At 44.8% G+C, this 22,395-nt stretch overlaps 1 long non-coding RNA gene across 2 annotated transcripts in view; it reads right to left on the bottom strand.

Moving 5' to 3' along the window:
- Window positions 1–20,634, bottom strand: part of LOC141048052 (uncharacterized) — a 77,965-nt gene extending 57,331 nt beyond the window's left edge. The window contains exons 1-2 of one of the 2 annotated variants that reach the window (XR_012219955.1): window positions 20,504–20,634; window positions 19,652–20,405 (exon numbers count right to left, since the gene is read on the bottom strand). This is a non-coding gene — a long non-coding RNA (uncharacterized lncRNA). Of the gene's footprint in view, window positions 1–19,651 lie in introns of both variants that reach the window. The other variant, XR_012219954.1, reaches the window with a different exon arrangement.
- Between the last annotated feature and the right edge of the window lie 1,761 nt (window positions 20,635–22,395).

The following is a 22,395-nucleotide window of genomic DNA, read 5'->3' as shown; positions in this document are numbered from 1 at the left end:
GTCTCATGAGCATGCTCAGTGGAGCGACAGAAGAAGGACTTAGCCTCTGGAGTGATTTGCTGCTGAGCAGTCTGCATTGCCATTGCTGACCCAAAGGTGGCAGCAATAGCCAGTCCCACAGAGCAGGTCTGGGAAGCCGGGATTACTGAGCAATCTCCTCTGCGGTCGAAAGACAATGTGAGACAGCAGAATGTGAGGCTCTGGATTCCTGTAGAACCGCTGCAGGAACCCAACGACTAACACAGCGTTTGCAATTTCCGGCTCACCGACTAGTGTGTGATGTCCCCATGCGTTGGAACTCTACACTGCATATTTAAGGATTTGTGAGCAAAACAGGGCAGTTGTTGACTACCAGCATCAACAAGGCCGTCGGTGTTCCGTTCAGACTCCACACATAAGACCTCAGGAGTGGAAATGGATGTCAGACGTATGTACCATCCTCCAAAACTTTGAGGACTCCACCAAGATGTTGAGCAGTGATGACACCATAATTAGTGTCACCATCCCGCTTCTCTAAGTACTACATCTGGGCAATAAAAATGGAAAAAGCATATATAGAATGGGAGGAATAGGGCTAAGTGACAGCACATGTGAAAAAGACTTGGGTATACTAATAGATCACAGACTGAATATGAGTCAACAGTGTGATGCAGCAGCAAAAAAGGCAAATGCAATTCTAGGATGTATTAACAGAAGCATACAGTCTAGATCACGTGAAGTCATTATTTCCCTCTACTCCTCTTTGGTCAGACCTCATCTGGAATATTGTGTCCAGTTTTGGGCACCACATTTTAAAAAAGACATCAACAAACTGGAGCAAGTTCAGAAAAGAGCGACCAGAATGGTGACCGGTCTGCAAACCCTGTCTTATGAGGAAAGGTTGCAGGATTTGGGAATGTTTAGTTTGCAAAAGAGAAGACTGAGAGGAGACTTAATAGCTGTCTACAAATATCTAAAGGGCTGTCACATTGTAGAAGGATCAACTTTATTCTCATTTGCACAAGGAAAGACTAGAAGCAATGGGATGAAACTGAATGGGAGGAGACACAGATTAGATATTAGAAAAAACTTTTTGACAGTTAGAGTGATCAATGAGTGGAACAGGCTGCCACGAGAAGTGGTGAGTTCTCCTTCAATGGAAGTCTTCAAACAGAGGCTGGACAGACATCTGACTGGGATGATTTAGCGAATCCTGCTTTGAGCAGGGGGTTGGACCAGATGGCCCAGGAGGTCCCTTCCAACTCTACGATTCTATGATTCTATGTTCTGAAATGCTCTCTGCTCATAATCAAAGAGGATGATTTGCTGGTGGAGCACGATGAGATGGAGCAAAGAACCGTAGAGGGTGATTACACACAGCCCAGCCTCATCTCATCCCAATGTTGATTGAGTGACAATGAGGAAGGAGGAGGAAGAACAGGAGCTAGTTTCATGCACTATAGACAGTACTACCTGCACAACTGTTATACCATCTGTTCAGTGTGGATAGCCTGAGGACGGAGGAGGAGAGCAAAGTCAGTCGTTCTCTTGGTCAGGACACGAAAGTCTTGCCTGTTAGCAGTCTGGCACACGGCTGAGTTTATGTTACGCTGCCTTCCCCATGATCCTCGGATTCTGCAAATTTTGGGTGACAGTCATTACTGGCTGGTGACACTTCTAGACCCACGCTACAAGGAGAACTTTCTCTTATTCCCGAGGCGGACAGGTCTACTAAAGTGGGGCAGTACCAGAGGGCCCTTGTTTTCATCTAAAAACGCTGGCAGCAGAGGTCACAGTTTGTTGGACAACTAAGGAGTACAGGCAAGAGACAACTCCAATCCGACAGAGGCAGGGGAACACTGGCAAAGTTCTGGGAGCGTTTTCTCAGACCCTCCCATCACACAGGACCTCAGACGTGGGGTACTGTCACAAGGAGTGCAAAGTTTTGGAAGATGCTGAGGGAGTACAATGCTGTCTGTATCAACATCCTCTGTGCCTTATAATTATTGGGTATCCCAGCTGGGCATGTGGCATGAACTGGCTCTCTACGCCTTTGAGGTCCTGGCCTGCCTTGCCACTAGCATTTTGTCAGAGTGGGTTTTTAGTGCCGTTGGTGGAATTACAACTGATAAGCGCATCCGCCTGTCAACTGAAAATACTGAGTCGGATAGGCTGACTCTTATAAAAATGAACAAGGGCTGGATTGGGCCAGACTTCACACCACTGAATGATAGCAGTGTAACAAACTCAAATCCAGTGTCTTTTTTGGGGAGGTTTATTCACATACAACTCTTCACATCCACACATGGATATAGGCTTCCTGATTTTGGCTATTTGCTGTTGTCCTCCTCCTTCTCCTCATCCCCAACCTCCACCACCATATCCCCGTGGTCCATGATGCAACAGCCCCATAATTTTTTTTAAAGGGTGTTTATGATTCCCGCACTCAAAAACATTGTTATACAGTATTTTCATGTACAGTACTGTATATCCCGCAGGGGTAAATGTTTATCAGCTCATACACTTACTGCATGGGCAATACAAGTTTAGGAGACCTGCTCCTTTTTTATGAGGCCCTACTCCATGTCTCTTCCAAGGGGCATTGGAGTGCCTCCAAATATTTTGAAGCCCTTGCATTCACTGCATAGGCAAACACTATGAGAGATCCAGTGTTTAAATCCATGTCACAGTTTCAGGACAATGAGTCATTTAAAAAGGAGTGGGAAAGGATCCTGCTTAAATGCTCAGAGGAATTACTGAATTTGGTATTGCAACATAATATGATGAACTATGAAAAAGTCAAGGCTGATTTGACTAAAACGAAGGAGTTGAAATCCAGATTGTCGGACAATCAATGGTCCCTGCTGAAGAAATTGGACAGTAAACTTGTTGTTTAAACGGAGATAAAACAAAGGAAAAGGGACAAATTAATTCGACACAAATGTGATTATGAATCAGGACAGATTTTTTCATGGAATTAGAAGAACTTTTTTCAAGGAAACAATCGTCCCTTCAAGAGGAGAAATCATAAAGGGAAATATGTTAAGCGCAATACCAAGAAGGATTACCTAACTACAGACTCTAGTGTCAATGATGATTCGATTATTTCTCCTAATCTGTCAAATGATCCACAACGGCCATCCTCCTCATGTGTCCCTTTAGGTGCAGAACGCGCAGAGGGGGTAGGAGGAGAAAACAGTGGTGGGCAACGCAAGAGAAAATAGGTGTCATGGAGACTGACATAATGGACAGGCCGGCAGATAGCGGTGTGGTGAATTTATCTGGCCACACACTAAGGCTATGTGCCCATGTAGCGATTTAATCCGGACAATGAAAACTGGACTCCTTCCCAGAAATCGTGAGTTTTTTTCCGATTTCACCGCGATTTTCACGTGCGATATTCAAACACTTTCCAAGCGATTTGAAGCATCGCTTGGAAAGTGATTGACAGGTTGGTCACACTCGTCAAACATAGTGTTTGACAAGTGTGACCAGATTTTTACTATTAAGGCCGCCTATACGGCATCAATAGTAAAAGACAGAATGTTAAAAATGATAAAAAAAAAATTTAAAAAAAAACACGGGGTATATTTACCTTCCGACGTCCCGCGCTGTCTCAGCGACGCTCCCGTTCCCAGCGATGCCTTGCGAGACCTGTGATGACGTTGGTTTCGCGTTGCTATAGCCATCTCACGAGACCGCTAGAGTCACGTGAGACTACGTCATCACAGGACCTTGCCGCAAGGCATTACTGGGAATGCTGAGGCCGGGAAGGCAGAGCGGGGACGTTGGAAGGTAAATATACCCCGATTTTGTATTCGTTTCTTTACAGGGGGATGGTACCCAGGGCCTGGAGGACAGTCTCCTCTCCTCCACACCGTGGGTACCAACCGCACATGAGACGCTTAACTTTGCGCATGGTGGGCATAGCCACTTGCGGGAAGTAATCGGTTCTCATGCATTCCTATGGGTGCGGAATCGTGGCAATTCTTTGCGATTCCGCACAAAAGAATGAGCATGCTGCGATTTTTTCCGCGATGTGATTCCTCCACGGAAAAAAGCGCAGCATTAGCACAGCATGTGCGGAATGCCATAGGAATGCATGGGGTGAGTTTTGTACACGATTTTTAAATGCTTTTGCAGCGTTTGAGCCGAAAATCGCGGTAAAAACGCTTAAAAATCGCATCGTGGGCACACAGCCTAAATGTATCACATTTAAATGTTTTATCAGAGGGGTTGAATTATTGTGTTCCTGAGAGCTTTGATTTGGTGGATTTCAAGATTGACCTTTTCAAGGCAGTCAGGAAAATATATTTGCATAAAACATTTGCTTTGTCAAGATTTTTCCTCTTTTCCAGGAGAGGTACCCTGGGGTTTATGGCAGGGCGCAATACCCTAGCAGACATTAAGGAAGATGCGGCTCTATTGTTGGAAATTAACGATGAATCTAATGTTGATATTGTTGATTCTTCAGACGCTATTTTCTCCGTTTATAGGCGGTGTTAAGTCTACGTACATGCCCCCTACTTCCCCAGGGAGTGTGATAGACATTTTTGAAATGCAGGTTATCAAGGATGTAGAAGCCCTTATCTATCGGGAATTACCAGCTAATTTTTCTGATGAGGAAAGGTGGGCTATAAAAGAAATTCAAGAGTGGTCAGATACTGCGGTCCGCTCGGCAGATAAGGGCTGCAACGTGGTGCTCCTGGCTAAAGATTACTTTGTTGCAGAAGCCTTAGACAATTATCTGATAAAATGACATACAATAAATTAGAAACGGACCCCACCCAGAAATTTAAGAATAGCCTGTGCTCCTTCTTAAGAAAACAGGTAGAAAAAAAAAAAAAAAAAAAAAAAGGTTCTTTCCCCAAAAAAAGCAGATAAACTATTTCCGGAGTTTCCATGGAAAGCCCATTGGTCAGTAGCGTAGCTACCAGGGGGGCAGATGGTTCGGTGGCCCCGAGCTCTGAGGGGGCCCACTGGAGCTACGCTATGTAACTATATGGGCATGCAGATCGTGCCGATACAATTACATTCTGCAGCAGGGAGTGAGTCATGTGACTGCTCTTCTGCAGTCTGTGGAGGAGAGGAGGAAGGGAGGTCACTCACCCAACCCTGGCTGAGCGCACTCTCCTTGAAAGCTCCCTACTGCAGAGAAGTAATCAGCTCCAGCAGCAGCCGCACACTGGGACTCTGCCTCTGACTATGAACTGAGCTCACTGTCTGCACTTGATTGCTTCTGCCTGAGAGGAAGGAGCCTGACAGCCAAGGAGGAGCAGCACTCAGGACCAGTGGACACAGCATGGGGATTGATGAGTATCTTAGCACATGTTATTTACTGTTTGATATGTCTAATCGCGATTCCTTGTCTTGGCCTGGGAATTTACTGCACTTTAGGACTGAGAGAAAACCAGGAAAGTGTGCAAACTAGAGATCGCACTGATGGCTGCAGTCTGAGCTGTGCAGAGAAAGCTGTGCATCCTCCCTGGCAGGCAGAGGGAGGGTTACACCAGTGTATCGATCACCTTATCTGGGCTGTTTGTGCTGGCGTGTAATTACTGTATTAACCTACCCTTTACCAGGTTGACAGCGAGTGCTGGAGGATTAGGGTATGTGCACACGTTGCGGATTCTGCTGCGGATTTTTCCGCGTTTCACCTGCGTTTTGACACCTGCAGATTCCTATAATGGAGCAGGTGTCAAAACACGGATCCACACAAAGAATTGACATGCTGCTGATTTAAATCCGCAGAAAATCCGTGCTGAAAGATCTGCAGCTTGTGCACAGCATTTTTCATTTCTCATAGACTTTAATGGTACTGTACAACGCAGCAGAATCCGCAACATGTGCACAGACCCTAACTGGTGTTTGCTACTATAATAGAGAAAACCATGAGGCACTAAACTCATGCAAGAAGTGACAGTTTATTAGATTGTTCGCATATATTCGGCTTCATATATAAAAAAAATACACTTGGCTCATGTAACAGAAAACCGACGTTTCGGCTTTAATAGCCTTGTTCACGGTTTATCTTAATGTGAAAAGTATGGAGGGTGAAAAAAACTAAGTCACCAGGGTCTGTCCACGCACCGCCAGCATTTCAAAGAGATGAGCCAAGCGTATTTTTTTTTATATATGAAGCCGAATATATGCGAACAATCTAATAAACTGTCACTTCTGGCATGAAGTTAGTGCCTCATGGATTTCTCTATTATTGTTGGATATTTTCCTAGAAGGCACCTTTTTGGTCAGCAATCCCCTTCACTGCATTATTTGGCGTTTGCTACTCCCAGAGTGCTCCTACTGGGAACTTAAGTCTTGTAGTGCCTCAGCAGCAGTTAGTGCCTGATGACAAATAGCTGTGGAATAGTGTTTTTCTATACAACGATTGTTAGTGGCATGGACATGTTACTAGTGTGATATAATATATTAGTATCTGTAATGCAGGTGACTTATTGTTGGAGTGAATCCTACAATGTGGTGAGCTACAGGGGAGAGGGAGGTCACCCTGGGACCAGCGCTCTGAGGGGACCCACCCGCAGCACGCTAATAGTGTTACATACTGTGGCAGATCAGGCAGAATCGATCTCCCTGCTCTGCCACCCGGCCGCTATGGGGCCCCTGAGCAGGCGCTAGGGCCCTGTGCCAGCAGTGGGCCCCCCACCTGTCATTGCAAAAGCAACTGTATCGGCTGGATGCAGATTCAGCTGACCACATTGATGAGAGAAGGAGCATTACGCTCTGTCCCATCATCCCCCTCTCATCAGCTTCTGATGTCACCAACGCCGACACTGACAGGGGGGGGGGGGGGGGGTCGCGATGACGTCACTACATGGAGCCTGCAGTCCGGAGATGTGCAGAAGCTCACAGCAGTGAAGGAACCAGGAGGAAAGGTGAGTATTGTATTTATTTTTTTAAGAGGCTGCATTATACTATAGAGACTGACTATGGGGCTGCATTACACTACAGAGGCTGCCTATGGGGTGCATTATATAAAGGGCTGCATTATTCTATAGGGTCTGCATTATACTATAGTTTGCCTATGGGGAGTGCATTATACTATATTGAGGACTATAGTGAGACTTGTCTGGTGCATTATACTATATGGAGGCTATCTAGGGGGCCATCATACAGTGTGGAGATTACAGTGTTGGAGCTATCAAACAATTTGGGGAATGCTAAGCGGTCAGTATATATACAGTGAGGGGGGATTAGACTGTGTATAAGAGAGCACCATACTGTGTATAGGGGAGCATCATACAGTGTACAGGGGGAGACTCAGGACATTATTAAATGTAAAGTGGGCACATATTGTTATAGGGAAACTCAGGTTACCGTGACTGTCAAAGGGGCAAAAATGGCAATATTACTTTCTAGGGGACAAAATGTGGGCACTGTTTTCTAGGGCACTGGCACCCGGCATTACTATATTATAGAGGGATGCTTTAGAATTTAGAGGTCACACAGAACCACACAATAGGTGCAGTAATAGGGACACATAGGGCAGCAGCAGCTCAGCATTGGGGTATCAGGTGCAGTAATAGGGACATATACGGCAGCAGCGGCTCAGTATTGGGGTATCAGCAGTATAAGAAGTTTGTGCAGGTTGGGAATAGTCCCATTGGTGACAGACAGTGCTGAAAATGTGAGAAGTGAAACGTGTCTTTGTTGTAATCTCTGCAGACGAGTCCTGGCTGGAAGAAGTCGTTATGTCGGTCTGGGCCAGATGGAAAAGACAGGAAAAGTGAATGATTCCATCAGAAAGAACGTCAGCTGTAAGTCACCATCTATAACTGTGCTGTGATCTCTTATACGGTATATTCTGTAGGACGGGTATCTACAACTCACTATATGGCGGTAATATCAATGTTGGTCTTTATTTAGAAATTCTATTCAGCAGCAGCGCGATCATCCGCTGAGGTTCTCCTCCACTAATATTGTGCGTCACCCAGTTGTAATCAAGGTTACCTGGTTAGGGGCCCACTAAGAAGTTTCGCCCCCCCCCCCCCCCCCCCCTGAACCAAAACCCTAGCTACGCCTCTGCATGTATTGTATGTTGTATGTCATGTATGTGTTTTGTTACATGTTTTAACACTTTCATTGTGCTCGGTCGCCGCAGGGACTACTCTCCCATCCTATAGGCGGATGGGAGCAGCAGTCCCATGCGGCGATTGAGCACAATTGGGGGCCTACCGTCGCATGGAGACTCAAGACGCACACCGACTGACACACATACACACAGACAGACGCACACACATACATACAAAACGCCCGACGTCAATATCCATGCGACGGTATTTCATGATGGCGACGTCTTCTTCCCTACACTACACTCCGCCCACACACTTCCTCTTCCTACCGCTGACATCACTTCCCTCTACAGCGGTATTGACACCCCAAACCGCAGCAAAAACCGCAGATCTTTTTTCATCTGCAGTTTTGCTGCGGAATCCACTGACTCAATGCAAGTCAATGGGTGAAAAACCGCTGCAGAACCGCCAAAAGAATTGACATGCTGTGGAAAAAAAAGGTGCTTTCTTTTTTTTAGATATTGTACTTCATGATAGTGTTAAAATTTGTTCAATGTGACTTGCGTTTGTGAAAACAGAAATTTGGCAAATTTAAAATTTTTTAATTTATATGTCCTTAAACCAGAGAGGTAAATCATAAAATTTGCAATAATTATAATTTCCTGCATCAGCACAGTTTTTGAAATATCATTTTGTTTTATTAGGAAGTTTTAAGGGTTAGAAGTTGACCAGCGATTTCTCATTTTTCCAACAAAATCTACAAAACCATTTTTTTCTTTAGGGACCACATCTCATTTGAAGTGAGTTTGAGGGGTTGATATGAGAAAAAATACCCAAAAGTGACACCCCTCAAGGTTTTTAAAACTACATTCAAGAAGTTTATTAACCCTAAGGCTTGTTTCACACTTAGGTTTTTCAGATTAGTTGTAATCTGCGAAAATGGAGGAAAACGGATCTGTCCGTTTGACAGCAACGTGTGCCACCGGACCGTTGTTTTGACAGATCCAGTGAAGGTTGAATTTTAAAGGAACCTGTGCCCAGAAAAACACGAGAGAGAGAGAGAGAGAGAGAGAGAGAGAGAGAGAGAGAGAGAGAGAGAGAGAGAGAGAGAGAGAGAGAGAGAGAGAGAGAGAGAGAGACACTTTTCAGGGTTAAAAATGTTCCCGGAGCAGAGTTTCCGGGCATGTGCAGTTAAAAATAGCGGACCGTCAACAAAAAAAAAACGATGCAGAGTCCGTATCATCCGCCCGGGAGAGGGTAAAATTTTGGCGGATCCATCAAAAAAAACTGGTGTGACAGACGACCGTCAGTTAAGAACCGCCACTAATGTAAGTCTATGGGGGAAAAAAAACGGATCTGCCCCTTTTTTGGCGGATCAGTTTTTCTGAAATTGGCGGATTTTGACTGACGCAAAAAAACTGAAGTGTGAAACAGGCCTAACCCGCCGAACCTGAACATCCACAAGTCCGCTCATTCCTACTTATAATTTAACCTTTCACTTGATTGTAATATTAATGGAAGAATTATAGTAAAGTTTTATTTTCTCTCTATATTCAAGTGTTATGCAGTTATTGGGAGAACCGGAGGAGGTCAGGGAGTTGGGGTAGACATATATGGTTGCTTGTATAAAGGAATAATTGAACATGAGCTAAACCATGCCCTGGGGTTCCACCATGAGCATATGAGGAGTGACCGTGACAGCTATGTCACCATCATGTACCAATATATATCACCAGGTAATGCCAACTGTCATGGTTAGGACATGGTTAGTGTCCTGTTCTCACAGGGTTAACTTTTGCCAGCCTCTCTTTGGATCTAGGAGGGGTATTTATACTCACTCCAGACTAGCATTTTCTGTCAGCTATACTGTTATTCTGGCTGTGAGTCTGACCGACCCCCCTGGTGTGCGTGTATTTTGCATTGCTTGTTTGATTCCCGTGTATTACCTGGCCTGTTCCCTCACTCTGTACTCCGTCTCTCGTTTTGGTACTATTGTCTTCTCTGGTTCTGACCTCCTGGCTTGACTATTGTTACTCCTTTGCAGTTTGTCCCTATTGTACCTTGGCGTGTCTCTACCCACGCACTTTGTCTTCTTTCCTGAACCCTGACCCTGGTGTCTCTCTGCACGCGCAGGACTCTGTCTTGTACCTTGGCGTGTCTCTATACTCGCACTCTGCCTTGTACCTTGGCATGTCTCTATACACGCACCCTGTCTTGTTTGTTAAACTTTGAACCCTGCCTAGTCTGTTGAACTATGAACCCTGGTATGTCCCCTACACGCACCTTGCCTTGGACCTCGGCGTGTTCCCTGACACGCACCATGCCTGGAGATCTGTCGTGCCTCCTTGCCTGTACCCTGGTTTGCCTGCCGATCGCTGACAGAGATCGTAAGCCTGATGACTGCGGCCTGATGCCCGGAGCTGATGTCCGCAGCCTGATGCCCTGTTCATGTCGATCATTGCCAGCTGTCCGGAGTCCGATGCCATTGAGCCTTCGCCTGTACCCAGGCGTGCCACCTGACACGTACCATGCTATGGACCTTGGCGTGCCCACGCACCTTGTACGTTTTGCTTGTTCTCACGTTTGCACTGAATATGATTCTGAAGTTATCCTAATGAAGATACCTTGCACCTACATCTTGTCTTGCTTCCTGCTCATCCTTGTTGTCAGACACTCACACATAGTGTCCCCCTGAGACGGCCGTCTGATCCCAGTCGTGGTGGCTCACCCCCTTGGTCTTGCCCCTGACACTCCCTGTATAGGGGGTGGATTCTCACAAGGTCAGCTCGCCCTCGGTGGGTGGGTGCCATGACCCAGCGGGTCCACTCAAAAAACGGCTCAGCAGAAGCTGAGTCCGTCACACCATCACCATGAGTAATTAAACAATCTCATATTGATGTAACAATCTTAAAACAAATATTCTGTGTGTATTCTTTTTTTAGAGCTACAAATGTTCATGTGGAATTTGTTCAACACAGATGCTCAAAAACAATGTTGTTGAGTGGTGGATGCACTGTAACTACTGAAGGCACACCCTGTTAATGTTGCAGCACACCTTAATGATTCATTGTAAGATTGCTACATCTCTACATTTGATACTCTTATCATTATAAGATCCAGACAAATACAGATGTCTTGTCTTATAGGCAGAGGTAAATCTAGGCTTTCTGGCACCGGGGCAAGGATTCGGTCCCCCCCCCCCCACCCCCCCCCCAAGCACACATGCGATTTGCACACTTAGTCATGTACCGACGAGCTGTTCTCCCTAATGCTCTCAATGTTCAGTGAAAAACTGAGAGAAGCAGGAAGAGGAGCTCGTTGTCGCAGGAACATAAGTATGACAATCGCATATGAGTGAAGTGTCCATGTGATGACTTTTGGAACCTGCAGAGCTGAATTCTGACATTGCAGGCTTCTGAATTCTCACAACTAATGCACTGCACACATTTAGGATTCTCCCGTACCGGTGGACAGTCATGTCAGCACAAGTATGTGATTTGTATACTTCTGGCCACATTCCGACTAGATGTGCCCGTCCTCGATCTGTTAATTTTCATTGAGTGAGGCCACACATGTCTAGTCAGCATGTGACTGCATGTATGTAAATTACCGGCATGAGAGAATCCTGACAGCGTGCAGTGAGCACTGTGAGAATTCAGAAGTCTACAGTCACATAGAATGACTGCAGACTCATCACAAACCTGGACAACCCCTTTAATGTTCCTAACATAAATAAAAGCATGAGAATTAGTCAGTATCACAAATAACATTTACATCCAGGTACCTTATAGATGACGTCATCCCTGGAGTCGTTCTCCTTTTCTTCATGTTGTCCAGACCCCATGATGAGTTTGCTCATCCACATCCATCTCTGCAGACTTCCATCTTCTCCGGTCTTCCGCAGCAAATCTCCACACGACGCCCTTAAAGATAGAAGTGTCATGCTCCTAAATAAAAATATCTGCAGTACACTGAGCCCCTGAATAAATAATTGCCCCTCACTATATTGTCTGCACAAAATATGACCCCACACTGTCCATCTTAGGGTACATGCTCTTTACACTGACCTCTCCTTTCCATACTGGCCCCCTCTACACAGTCCTTTCACATTGTCTCCCCTATAGTGCCCACACTCTATACTGCACTGTGTCATCACACTCCCCCTCCTTGGTATACTGTCCCCTCCTGGCTGTACCCTTACACTGTCTCACCATGCTACACTGCCACTACTCAGTCTGTATTCTGTGCCCACTCACTTTTCTCCCCCCCGATACTGTCGCCTCATACTATTCCCCTCCCTCCTCATACTGTCTCACATCCTCTTGTTCACATACTGTCTCCTTATACTGAATATTTATCCCCTACTTTCTATACTGTCTGCTCACTTACCCCCACTCTGTCTGCACACATACAGTGTCCGCATACATTCCCCTGTTCGCTCCCCATACTGTCTGCACCCATCCCCACTCACCATACTGTGCCTGGACCCATCCCCCCATACTGTTTCCTCATACATGCCCCCCATTCCGCCATACATGTCCTGCATCTCCCCCTTTGCTCACCATTTTGTGTCCTCAAATCTCCCCACACACTTTATATCCCCCCCATTCCCCACACAGCCCATCACCCCCACATCACTCCTCCACACAGCCACTCATCCCTCTAATCCCCACAGCACCTCATCATCCTCCTAATCCCCACACAGCACCTCATCATCCTCCTAATCCCCACACAGCACCTCATCATCCTCCTAATCCCCACACAGCACCTCATCATCCTCCTAATCCCCACACAGCACCTCATCATCCTCCTAATCCCCACACAGCACCTCATCATCCTCCTAATCCCCACACAGCACCTCATCATCCTCCTAATCCCCACACAGCACCTCATCATCCTCCTAATCCCCACACAGCACCTCATCATCCTCCTAATCCCCACACAGCACCTCATCATCCCCCCAATCCCCACACAGCACCTCATCATCCCCCCAATCCCCACACAGCACCTAATCATCATCACCTCTTCTCCACACAGCACCTCATCATCCTCTCATTCCCTGCACTGCCACTCATCCTCCTAATCCCCACACAGCACGTCATCATCCTCCTAATCCCCACACAGCACCTCATCATCCTCCTAATCCCCACACAGCACCTCATCATCCTCCTAATCCCCACACAGCACCTCATCATCCTCCTAATCCCCACACAGCACCTCATCATCCTCCTAATCCCCACACAGCACCTCATCATCCTCCTAATCCCCACACAGCACCTCATCATCCTCCTAATCCCCACACAGCACCTCATCATCCTCCTAATCCCCACACAGCACCTCATCATCCTCCTAATCCCCACACAGCACCTCATCATCCTCCTAATCCCCACACAGCACCTCATCATCCTCCTAATCCCCACACAGCACCTCATCATCCTCCTAATCCCCACACAGCACCTCATCATCCTCCTAATCCCCACACAGCACCTCATCATCTTCCTAATCCCCACACAGCACCTCATCATCCTCCTAATCCCCACACAGCACCTCATCATCCTCCTAATCCCCACACAGCACCTCATCATCTTCCTAATCCCCACACAGCACCTCATCATCCTCCTAATCCCCACACAGCACCTCATCATCCTCCTAATCCCCACACAGCACCTCATCATCCTCCTAATCCCCACACAGCACCTCATCATCCTCCTCATCACCCCTTCTCCACACAGCTCCTCATCACCCAATTCCCCATACAGACCCTCATCATCCTCCCTTTCCCCACACAGCCATTCATCATCCCACTAATCCCCACACAGCACCTCATCATAATCATCCCTATGCAGCCCCACTCAAGTAACAGCAACCCCTTTCCAAAATCAGACTCACATTGAGTCTTGGGTCATCATTCCCATTTGTACAAGGGGCCATGGTGCAGCCCCTCTGTCTTCTCCTTACACAGCTCCAGCCCCTTGGTCATCTCCTTACAAAGCTCCTTGATGTAGCCCCCTCATTTCCTTCTTCTCCAGCAGCCTCAGCACAGCTCAGCTTCCTGCTATCAGAGCTTCACTGGATTGAAGGAGGCCCCTCCCCTTCCGGTGATATCAAAGCCTTCAAAAATTAACTCCGTTCTGGGAGTCGACACGCTGCAGCTTTGTGTCGGCTGTCAGCTTGACAGCCAATATAGGGAACGGCCGACTCCCAGTCCAGGGGGCGGCAGAAAGCAGCCACCAGGGAAGACACTGCGGACCACCGCATTAGGTGGCCCGACTGCACCCCCCTGCCGGCTGCGTCCGGGGCAAATGCCCCAGCTGCCGCCCTTTGATACGCCTCTGCTTATAGGTGATGCCAGAAATTTTCTTAAAGAAAACACTAACAATCTTGGTATTAAGTATGACTACACCTCAGTTGTGCATTATGACATAGGGCAGCACGGTGGCAGACAAAATTTATTAAAAAGTTTGGTTTGGATACCAGAATGGTATCTTGATCCTCATTGAAATGAATGAGGGGCCCAAAAAATCCAGCAGTTCCCACACTGTCATCTGTGTAACAGCGCAGGAAACATTGGCTCTGATCAGCAGTAACTTTACTGAAGTTATAGCTAGTCAGAGTGCTTTGGTTTCCACAGAGGACAGTGTGTAAGCCAGCAGTTGTGACCGACAGTGAAAAGATTACTACTCTCATCATCGAATGCCTGGTTTTGCTGATAGTAGCAAGAGCAGATGACAGGAGAGGATTCACCAGCTGGCATCTGTGCATAGTAAGAAATAAGTCAGTATAATATAATTAGGGCTGTGCGCGTGTAGTCTTCTGTACTTTTATTTCTTGAATAAATCAATAATTTAAAAAAATAGCGTGGTGCCCCCCTTATTTTCACTTTCCAGCTGAGGGAAAGCAGACAGCTGGGAGCTGTTATTATACTGGGAAGGTGCCAATATCCATGAAGCTTCCCAGGCTATTAATATCTGTGGGGAACCCCCTATTTTTTTATTAACAAGCAAAGGCTAAACAGACAACTGAACTGATATTAATAGGCAGATAGCCATATCAAACTGACCGGCGGTAATCTTAATGATGTTACTGCCAGTCACATGTAGCTCAAGCTCAACTTAGTGTGATCTGGTTAGTATTACTTTGATATTTTAAAGTTAATAAATGAGAAAAAGAGAGGATTTGTCAGGGAGTGGTGTTTATTTCAATGAAAGGACTTTTTTCTGTGTGCTTTTTTACTTTTGACTACAGGGTTAGCAATGGGGGTGTCTTATAGGCGTCTCTCCATTACTAACACCTGGACTTGATGTCAGCAGACATAAAACAGCTGACATCAATCCAAAAACCATTACCTCACTTTCCAAAGCACATCGGCAAGTGGGAAGAACCCAGACTAAGCAACACAATTGGTGCATGTTATGGATGAGCCTTTCTGGGGTGGCTGCTATTTTTACGCTAAGAAGGGGCAAAACGGGATGGGTCTTCCCAACCTGAAAATACCAGCCTCCAAATATTTAATAATTAAATATTAATATTAAAAAGAAATGGCATGGGGACCTCTATTTTTGATAATCAGCTAGCAAAAAGCTGTCAAACTGAGGGCAGCAGCCCGCAGCTGTCAGCTTTACTTGAGCTTGTTACAAAAAAGGGGAGACATCGTCTTTTTTTTGTTATGTTTTTTTTTTTCTACACAGAGTGTCAATACTTGATATGGCTGTGATGGGGCAGCAAGTGCATACACAGGAAAGCTTGTTGATTGACTGCACTGCAGTCTTTCAACATGCTTTGTTTGGGCTTCCAAACCCGAACAGTAACAAAGAATTTTGGGAGAAGTCCTGTTCGGACCCCAAGCTCTACCTTTTGGGTTCACCCATCTCCAATGGTGACATCAGTAATTATACTTGGTTACTAGAAAAAACAAAACTAATATAAAATCTGGAATCTTCTATGATGTATTATTTTGTCTTCATTTCATGTTTTCACTTATGTTTTTCTCCTGTATCAAACAGGTATGCATACAGTAACACTTCAGGACAAGCCACTATTGTCCCCAAACCTAATCCCAATCTCCCAATTGGACAAGAGGTGGTCTGAGTGTTCTAGATATTTCTAAAATCAGCAGATTTTATCAGTGCGGTAAGTTCTTGCAAGTGCACATTTTACAAAACGTTGTATAGAAGATTTATCAGATCAGGACACAAGAACCATTATGGGATATTAGAGATATTCTTCGTATGAAGAATAGTTGGTTGAGATCAGAATTCCATTCCCTTGAATTAGTCATTTAGAACAGACATCTAAACGAGAATAATTCAGTAATTGTCAATATGTACGGTATATATTAACAATTACTGAATTATTCTTCTCGTTTAGATGTCTGTTCTAAATGACTAATTCAAGGGAATCGAATTCTGACCTCAACTATCCATCCTTGTACCAAAATAATGAAAACTGTGTTTAACTGTTTATAATACCATCATATCAGGTACAGCAATGAAGAAACAGAAATGGTGACATGGAACCAAAGTGCTGTCTTATTTTTGACACAGTGCAATATTGTATAACATGATTAAATTTTCAGTATATTAGGAAGACGCACTCTTCACATTGTGTGCATATGAAATCTTTTCAGGTACTCCAAAACCCACTAAAAAAGCTCTTAAAAAATGCTAAAAATAATTAACATGTGCACTTCAGTGTTAAAATGATTTGCTGTGCATATTTTCAGCTTCTGTTAACGTCATCAGGATTTGACAGCCACAAAGAGGTTGAAAGAAGTGACCTTAACATATTTAAGAGGTCTTGTGCTTGGAATACATACATACATACATACATATACACACACTCACTGGCCACTTTATTAGGTACACCATGCTAGTAACGGGTTGGACCCCCTTTTGCCTTCAGAACTGCCTCAATTCTTCGTGGCAGAGATTCAACAAGGTGCTGGAAGCATTCCTCAGAGATTTTGGACCATATTGACATGATGGCATCACACAGTTGGCGCAGATTTGTCGGCTGCACATCCCTGATGCGAATCTCCCGTTCCACCACATCCCAAAGATGCTCTATTGGATTGAGATCTGGTGACTGAGGAGGCCATTTGAGTACAGTGAACTCATTGTCATGTTCAAGAAACCAATCTGAGATGATTCGAGCTTTATGACATGGCGCATTATCCTGCTGAAAGTAGCCATCAGATGTTGGGTACATTGTGGTCATAAAGGGATGGACATGGTCAGCAACAATACTCAGGTAGGCTGTGGCGTTGCAACGATGCTCAATTGGTACCAAGGGGCCCAAAGAGTGCCAAGAAAAAATTCCCCACACCATGACACCACCACCACCAGCCTGAACCGTTGATACAAGGCAGGATGGATCCATGCTTTCATGTTGTTTACGCCAAATTCTGACCCTACCATCCGAATGTCGCAGCAGAAATCGAGACTCATCAGACCAGGCAACGTTTTTCCAATCTTCTACTGTCCAATTTCGATGAGCTTGTGCAAATTGTAGCCTCAGTTTCCTGTTCTTAGCTGAGAGGAGTGGTACCCGGTGTGGTCTTCTGCTGCTGTAGCCCATCTGCCTCAAAGTTCGACGAACTGTGCGTTCAGAGATGCTCTTCTGCCTACCTTGGTTGTAACGGGTGGCAATTTGAGTCACTGTCGCCTTTCTATCAGCTCGAACCAGTCTGCCCATTCTCCTCTGACCTCTGGCATCAACAAGGCATTTCCGGCCACAGAACTGCCGCTCACTGGATTTTTTTTCTTTTTCGGACCATTCTCTGTAAACCCTAGAGATGGTTGTGCGTGAAAATCCCAGTAGATCAGCAGTTTCTGAAATACTCAGACCAGCCCTTCTGGCACCAACAATCATGCCACGTTCAAAGGCACTCAAATCACCTTTCTTCCCCATACTGATGCTCGGTTTGAACTGCAGGAGATTGTCTTGACCATGTCTACATGCCTAAATGCACTGAGTTGCCGCCATGTGATTGGCTGATTAGAAATTAAGTCTTAAAACACAGTTGGACAGGTGTACCTAATAAAGTGGCCAGTGAGTATATATATATATATATATATATATATATATATATATATATATATATTTTTATTATACATAGAAGTAAAACAAAATGCCAGAAAAAGTAAGAATAATGGATGACAATAAAGACTCTTCAAGAAAGATTGATTTTCTTTTTGCAAAACTAGAGAGGTACAACAATGTCTAAAATACATTGTGTGGTGAAGTGCAGCAATGTTTTTTATGGTGCAGTGATGAAGAAGTGACCCAGGAAAGTTCAAAAGTAAACATTTTTAATGTCCAAACTCACAATGTCCAGACTTCCCAGCCTGAGGTTCCACTGTGAAATTTTACAAAGAAAGAAACCATCGGGTGACCCGCACATTCCTCTCCTTGGCATTTCTCATCCAGACCAAGGGCGAATGATCTGTCACCAAGTGAAAATGGTCAACTGAGCAATTAATAGCATAGGGACTTCAAGGCCCACTTGATGGCCAGGCACTCCCTCTCCACTACGCTATAATTTTCCTCAGCCAGAGTTAGTTTCCTGCTCCTCTGTTCACCTCCTGCGACAGGACCTTTAGCGCATCACCCCTCAGGAATGGAGCCACCACTTCTGCCCACTGGGAAGTTGGCAGGTTCTCTCACTCTGCCTTGTGCTCATAGATGGTAAGGAAAGCTTCCACGTCATCTTCCGAACTCAAAGCAGAGCGGACCTTGTCTCGGGCCTCACGAAGTTCCAGGGTCGACACTGTAGGTGCCTCACGCAGGGCTGCAATTTGCTGTAGCAACAGATTATTGGTCTGTTGCTGTTTTTAATGCGTGAGGACCAGCTGCCTTAGGATTTCCTCCATTTTGTCAGCAGGTCTGTGTTGCAGTGTGGCAGGCCTAATGACAGACATGCAGCTGGCATTGGGGTATACCTTAATTCACACTGCCTGCATTCTCCAGCCAAATGTTGTGCAGTGGTGTCCCCACAGTGCAGTGACCCAGGAAAGTTGAAAACTAAACGTATTTGTCCAAACTCACAAACACAGCACATGGTATCCTCTGGATCGCAGCCGGGAAACAAGTCCATAAATGCGTCCTGTTGCTGAGGGTGACCGCACCATCGTATTATGTAGCTGGGTACCAGGAGTTCGCTCTGCTTGACTCTGTTTTCTCTCACACAGGCTGAACTTTTGCAGAGCCGTCTGCTCTGCATCTTACAAACTCCACACTGACACACCCAAACCCTTTACTGCAGGGTTTTTAACTGGAATCTGCAGCCATGGGCCACATGGAAAACCAAGGCTGGGGGAGTAAACAGACCGCCCTGCTACCTTCCTGTAGTCCATTTCAAAAATAAAAGCCCATGGCAGTTTTTTTAAATCTGCCTTGGACAAATAGCTTGTCGAAGACCAACACTCACTTTTATTCTGCATTGCAATCACAGCTATGCCTGTGACTGCAATGCAATCCTGCGGCCGCAATGCTTCTTTGTGCATCCTGGAGGACACATAGAGACCCATGCATATGATCCCGGTCTCTGCCTCACAGTGTCATGTATAGCGTGGCCCCACCACAAGGTGCACAAGTAGGTTACCCAGACCGAAGTGAATAATGAAAATAACTTGGCACTCAACTGAATGATCCTTTGCACATGAAGTTTTTATTTTTTTTATGCAGTCCTAGAAAGACGTTTCGGCCCACAATCGGCCTTCGTCAGTCTGCTATAAAAAGTACAAAATATATACAGAAACAGAAATTACTACATGTCCTCACCAGATGAATCAATTATACACTTTGTATACAAATATGCAATTCCATCCAAAAATAATGGTATTATACAGCATTGATGGTGACACTGTCTGGAGAACAAAGTGAAGGGGAGGAGCAAAGTAAAAAAGGGCTGAAAACATACCCGACTGCTATCAAGATGTAATAACCCGGTATCAAATCAAGAATTCATATAGATATCTAAAATAAAGTGGTGATTTAAGTGCCTATTGGTGGTCGTGTCCATAGAGGAAGATGGTGTTGAGATTATACCTGCTTTAAGAAATAAATCTATATTGTGCCTCCTATGATAGTTGAAGAAATATACTGTATCAAAACAGAAAAACACTAATGTAATACCAGTGTAAAAATGGTCAAGGTTGTAAAAATGGTCAAGGTTGCATGCATGAAATTTAATATATACCTGGTGAGTATATATACAAAAAGGGTATATATAAATCCCATTTGAGGATATTGTTGATAATGGCCTGTAAAAAATGTACAAGACATTCAAAGTAGAAAATATTTTATAGCGAATAGCATCCTATGTTGTGTTTCATATGAGGATACCTGTTTGGACTGTTGCTATGGGGCACAATAGAGGACAGAGTCCATGTGAGACTGTGGAGAAAAAAAAGCGCACTGATATAATAAGCGGTATAATGAGCGTTACCGCACTGTGAAAAATAAATGAACAGAGAGTCCCTGCAGGTGCTTACCATGTAGGAAAGAGGTGTCAGCGTGCCAGGCTAGACGCGGTTTCCCCCGCTCGTCTGAAAGCCCAGAGCGCCATTGCCAGCAAGTTTAAGTAGATTGGGGGCGGGACAAAAGTCCGCGCTCACCGGAAGTAGAAAACCGGAAGCGCCCGGTTTCATATGTCAATCACAAGTAGCGTTGTGCATTGTGAATGGGAGCTTGCTCTGCTCCAATAGGATGCAAAGTAGCATGCCACATGTGAAGACTGGGAAGGGCTAGAAAAACAATTAATGCTGACTGACACCTATGGGTGAAAAAAGGGAAAAAGAAAGCGACTCAGAGCAGGGGAAAAAAAAAGGAGATATGGTATTTCACTATGTTTGTGAAGCATATGTCCAGGTTAGGGCATTCAAAATATATGCTTTTGTCAATTATATAAAGGAATTGATTGACCGAGGCTTATTTCTAAAAAAAGGAAATGAAGATAAATATGAAGTATGAGTTTATAAAAAATCTGGAGGTCATCATTTCAAAGGCGTACACCTTGTGTTGTACCGGTGAGCATATTATTGATTCTAAGAAAATAAGGACAATAGAACGCTATTACCAATAACTAATTATTACAGTTGAGTGGAAAGTCGTGAAGTGATGCCGTGGTGGACGTGATACGTGAGGTTAGCCAGTTTAAGATCAGTAGAGGCGGTTCTAGAATAAAGAGAAAGATAACGTTAACATTCATAATAAACAGCCATTCATTGATAATAGTCAATTATTATATCCTGGTATTATTCGTCCTTATTGCCCAAGACAATCAAAAACAGGGAAGTGGACATTATGATCAAAACAAGAAAATACAGTTTATTACCATAAAGTCATGATCATAAAAACTATAAATATGTATTAAATTATCACATAATGGATAGAAGGTCGTAGTCCCTATTTAATCCCTTGAGGGCGAGTGTTTGCAACTCGTGAATCCAATAAGACTCTCTACGTTTCAGCATCTTAATCCGGTCACCCCCCCGTCTAGGGATTGGGACATGTTCGATAATCTGGAATTTTAATTGTGTGAAACTATGTCCATTTGTATGAAAATGGTGGGGCAAAGGAAAGAGTAATTTTTTGTATCTGATAGTAGACTTATGTTTACTTATCCTGTCTCTTATGGCGTGAGTGGTTTCCCCTATGTAGAGAAGCCCACAGGGGCACTTTATAAGATAGACAACAAAGTTAGTGTCACAGGTGGAAAAATCTTTGATGGAGGATTTCTTACCCGAATGTGGGTGGAAAAATGCGTCTCCTTTTTGAACGTTATTACATTGATGACAATGTAAAGAAGGATATGTGCCCATACGAGGATTCTGTAAAAATCTCTGTGTGGATATTTTCTGTCTAGGCCCCATGTCTGCTCTTATAAGGGAGTCACGTATATTATTGGGTCTCTTATAACACGGAAGAAATGGATTCCGGAATTCCAGGACCTCAGGATATGCGGTGGTTAATAGGCTCCAATGTTTTCTGATGGTTTTGTGTAAAATGTTGACATAAGGGTGATAAGTATGTACGAATGGAATCCGAGAGGTATTACCCGTATGGGCGATTCCTTTTGGTTCTGCGGCTTCTATCAGTAATTCCTGTGGGTAACCCCATTCCCTAAATTTCAAACTCATCTGTTATAATCTTAACTCTCGCGGTTCAGGGTCAGATACAATCCTACGAACCCTTGTAAACTGTGATCTTGGGATGGCCTTTTTAACCGCTGGTGGATGTAAACTTGAATAAAAAAGAAGACTATTCCGGTCCGTGGCCTTAGAGTAAAGGTCAGAGCTTAGATTGCCATGTCCATCTTTAATGATCATTGTATCTAGGAAGCTAACCTGTGACTCACTGCTGGTCATGGTGAATCTAATCTAAG

Source organism: Dendrobates tinctorius, unplaced genomic scaffold (genome assembly GCF_039654945.1).
Source record: "Dendrobates tinctorius isolate UK_male_01 unplaced genomic scaffold, ASM3965494v1 ptg000132l, whole genome shotgun sequence".
NCBI lineage: Eukaryota > Metazoa > Chordata > Amphibia > Anura > Dendrobatidae > Dendrobates > Dendrobates tinctorius.
The sequence above is the reverse complement of the archived record's forward strand: the minus strand, read 5'-3'. Positions and strand labels throughout refer to the sequence as shown.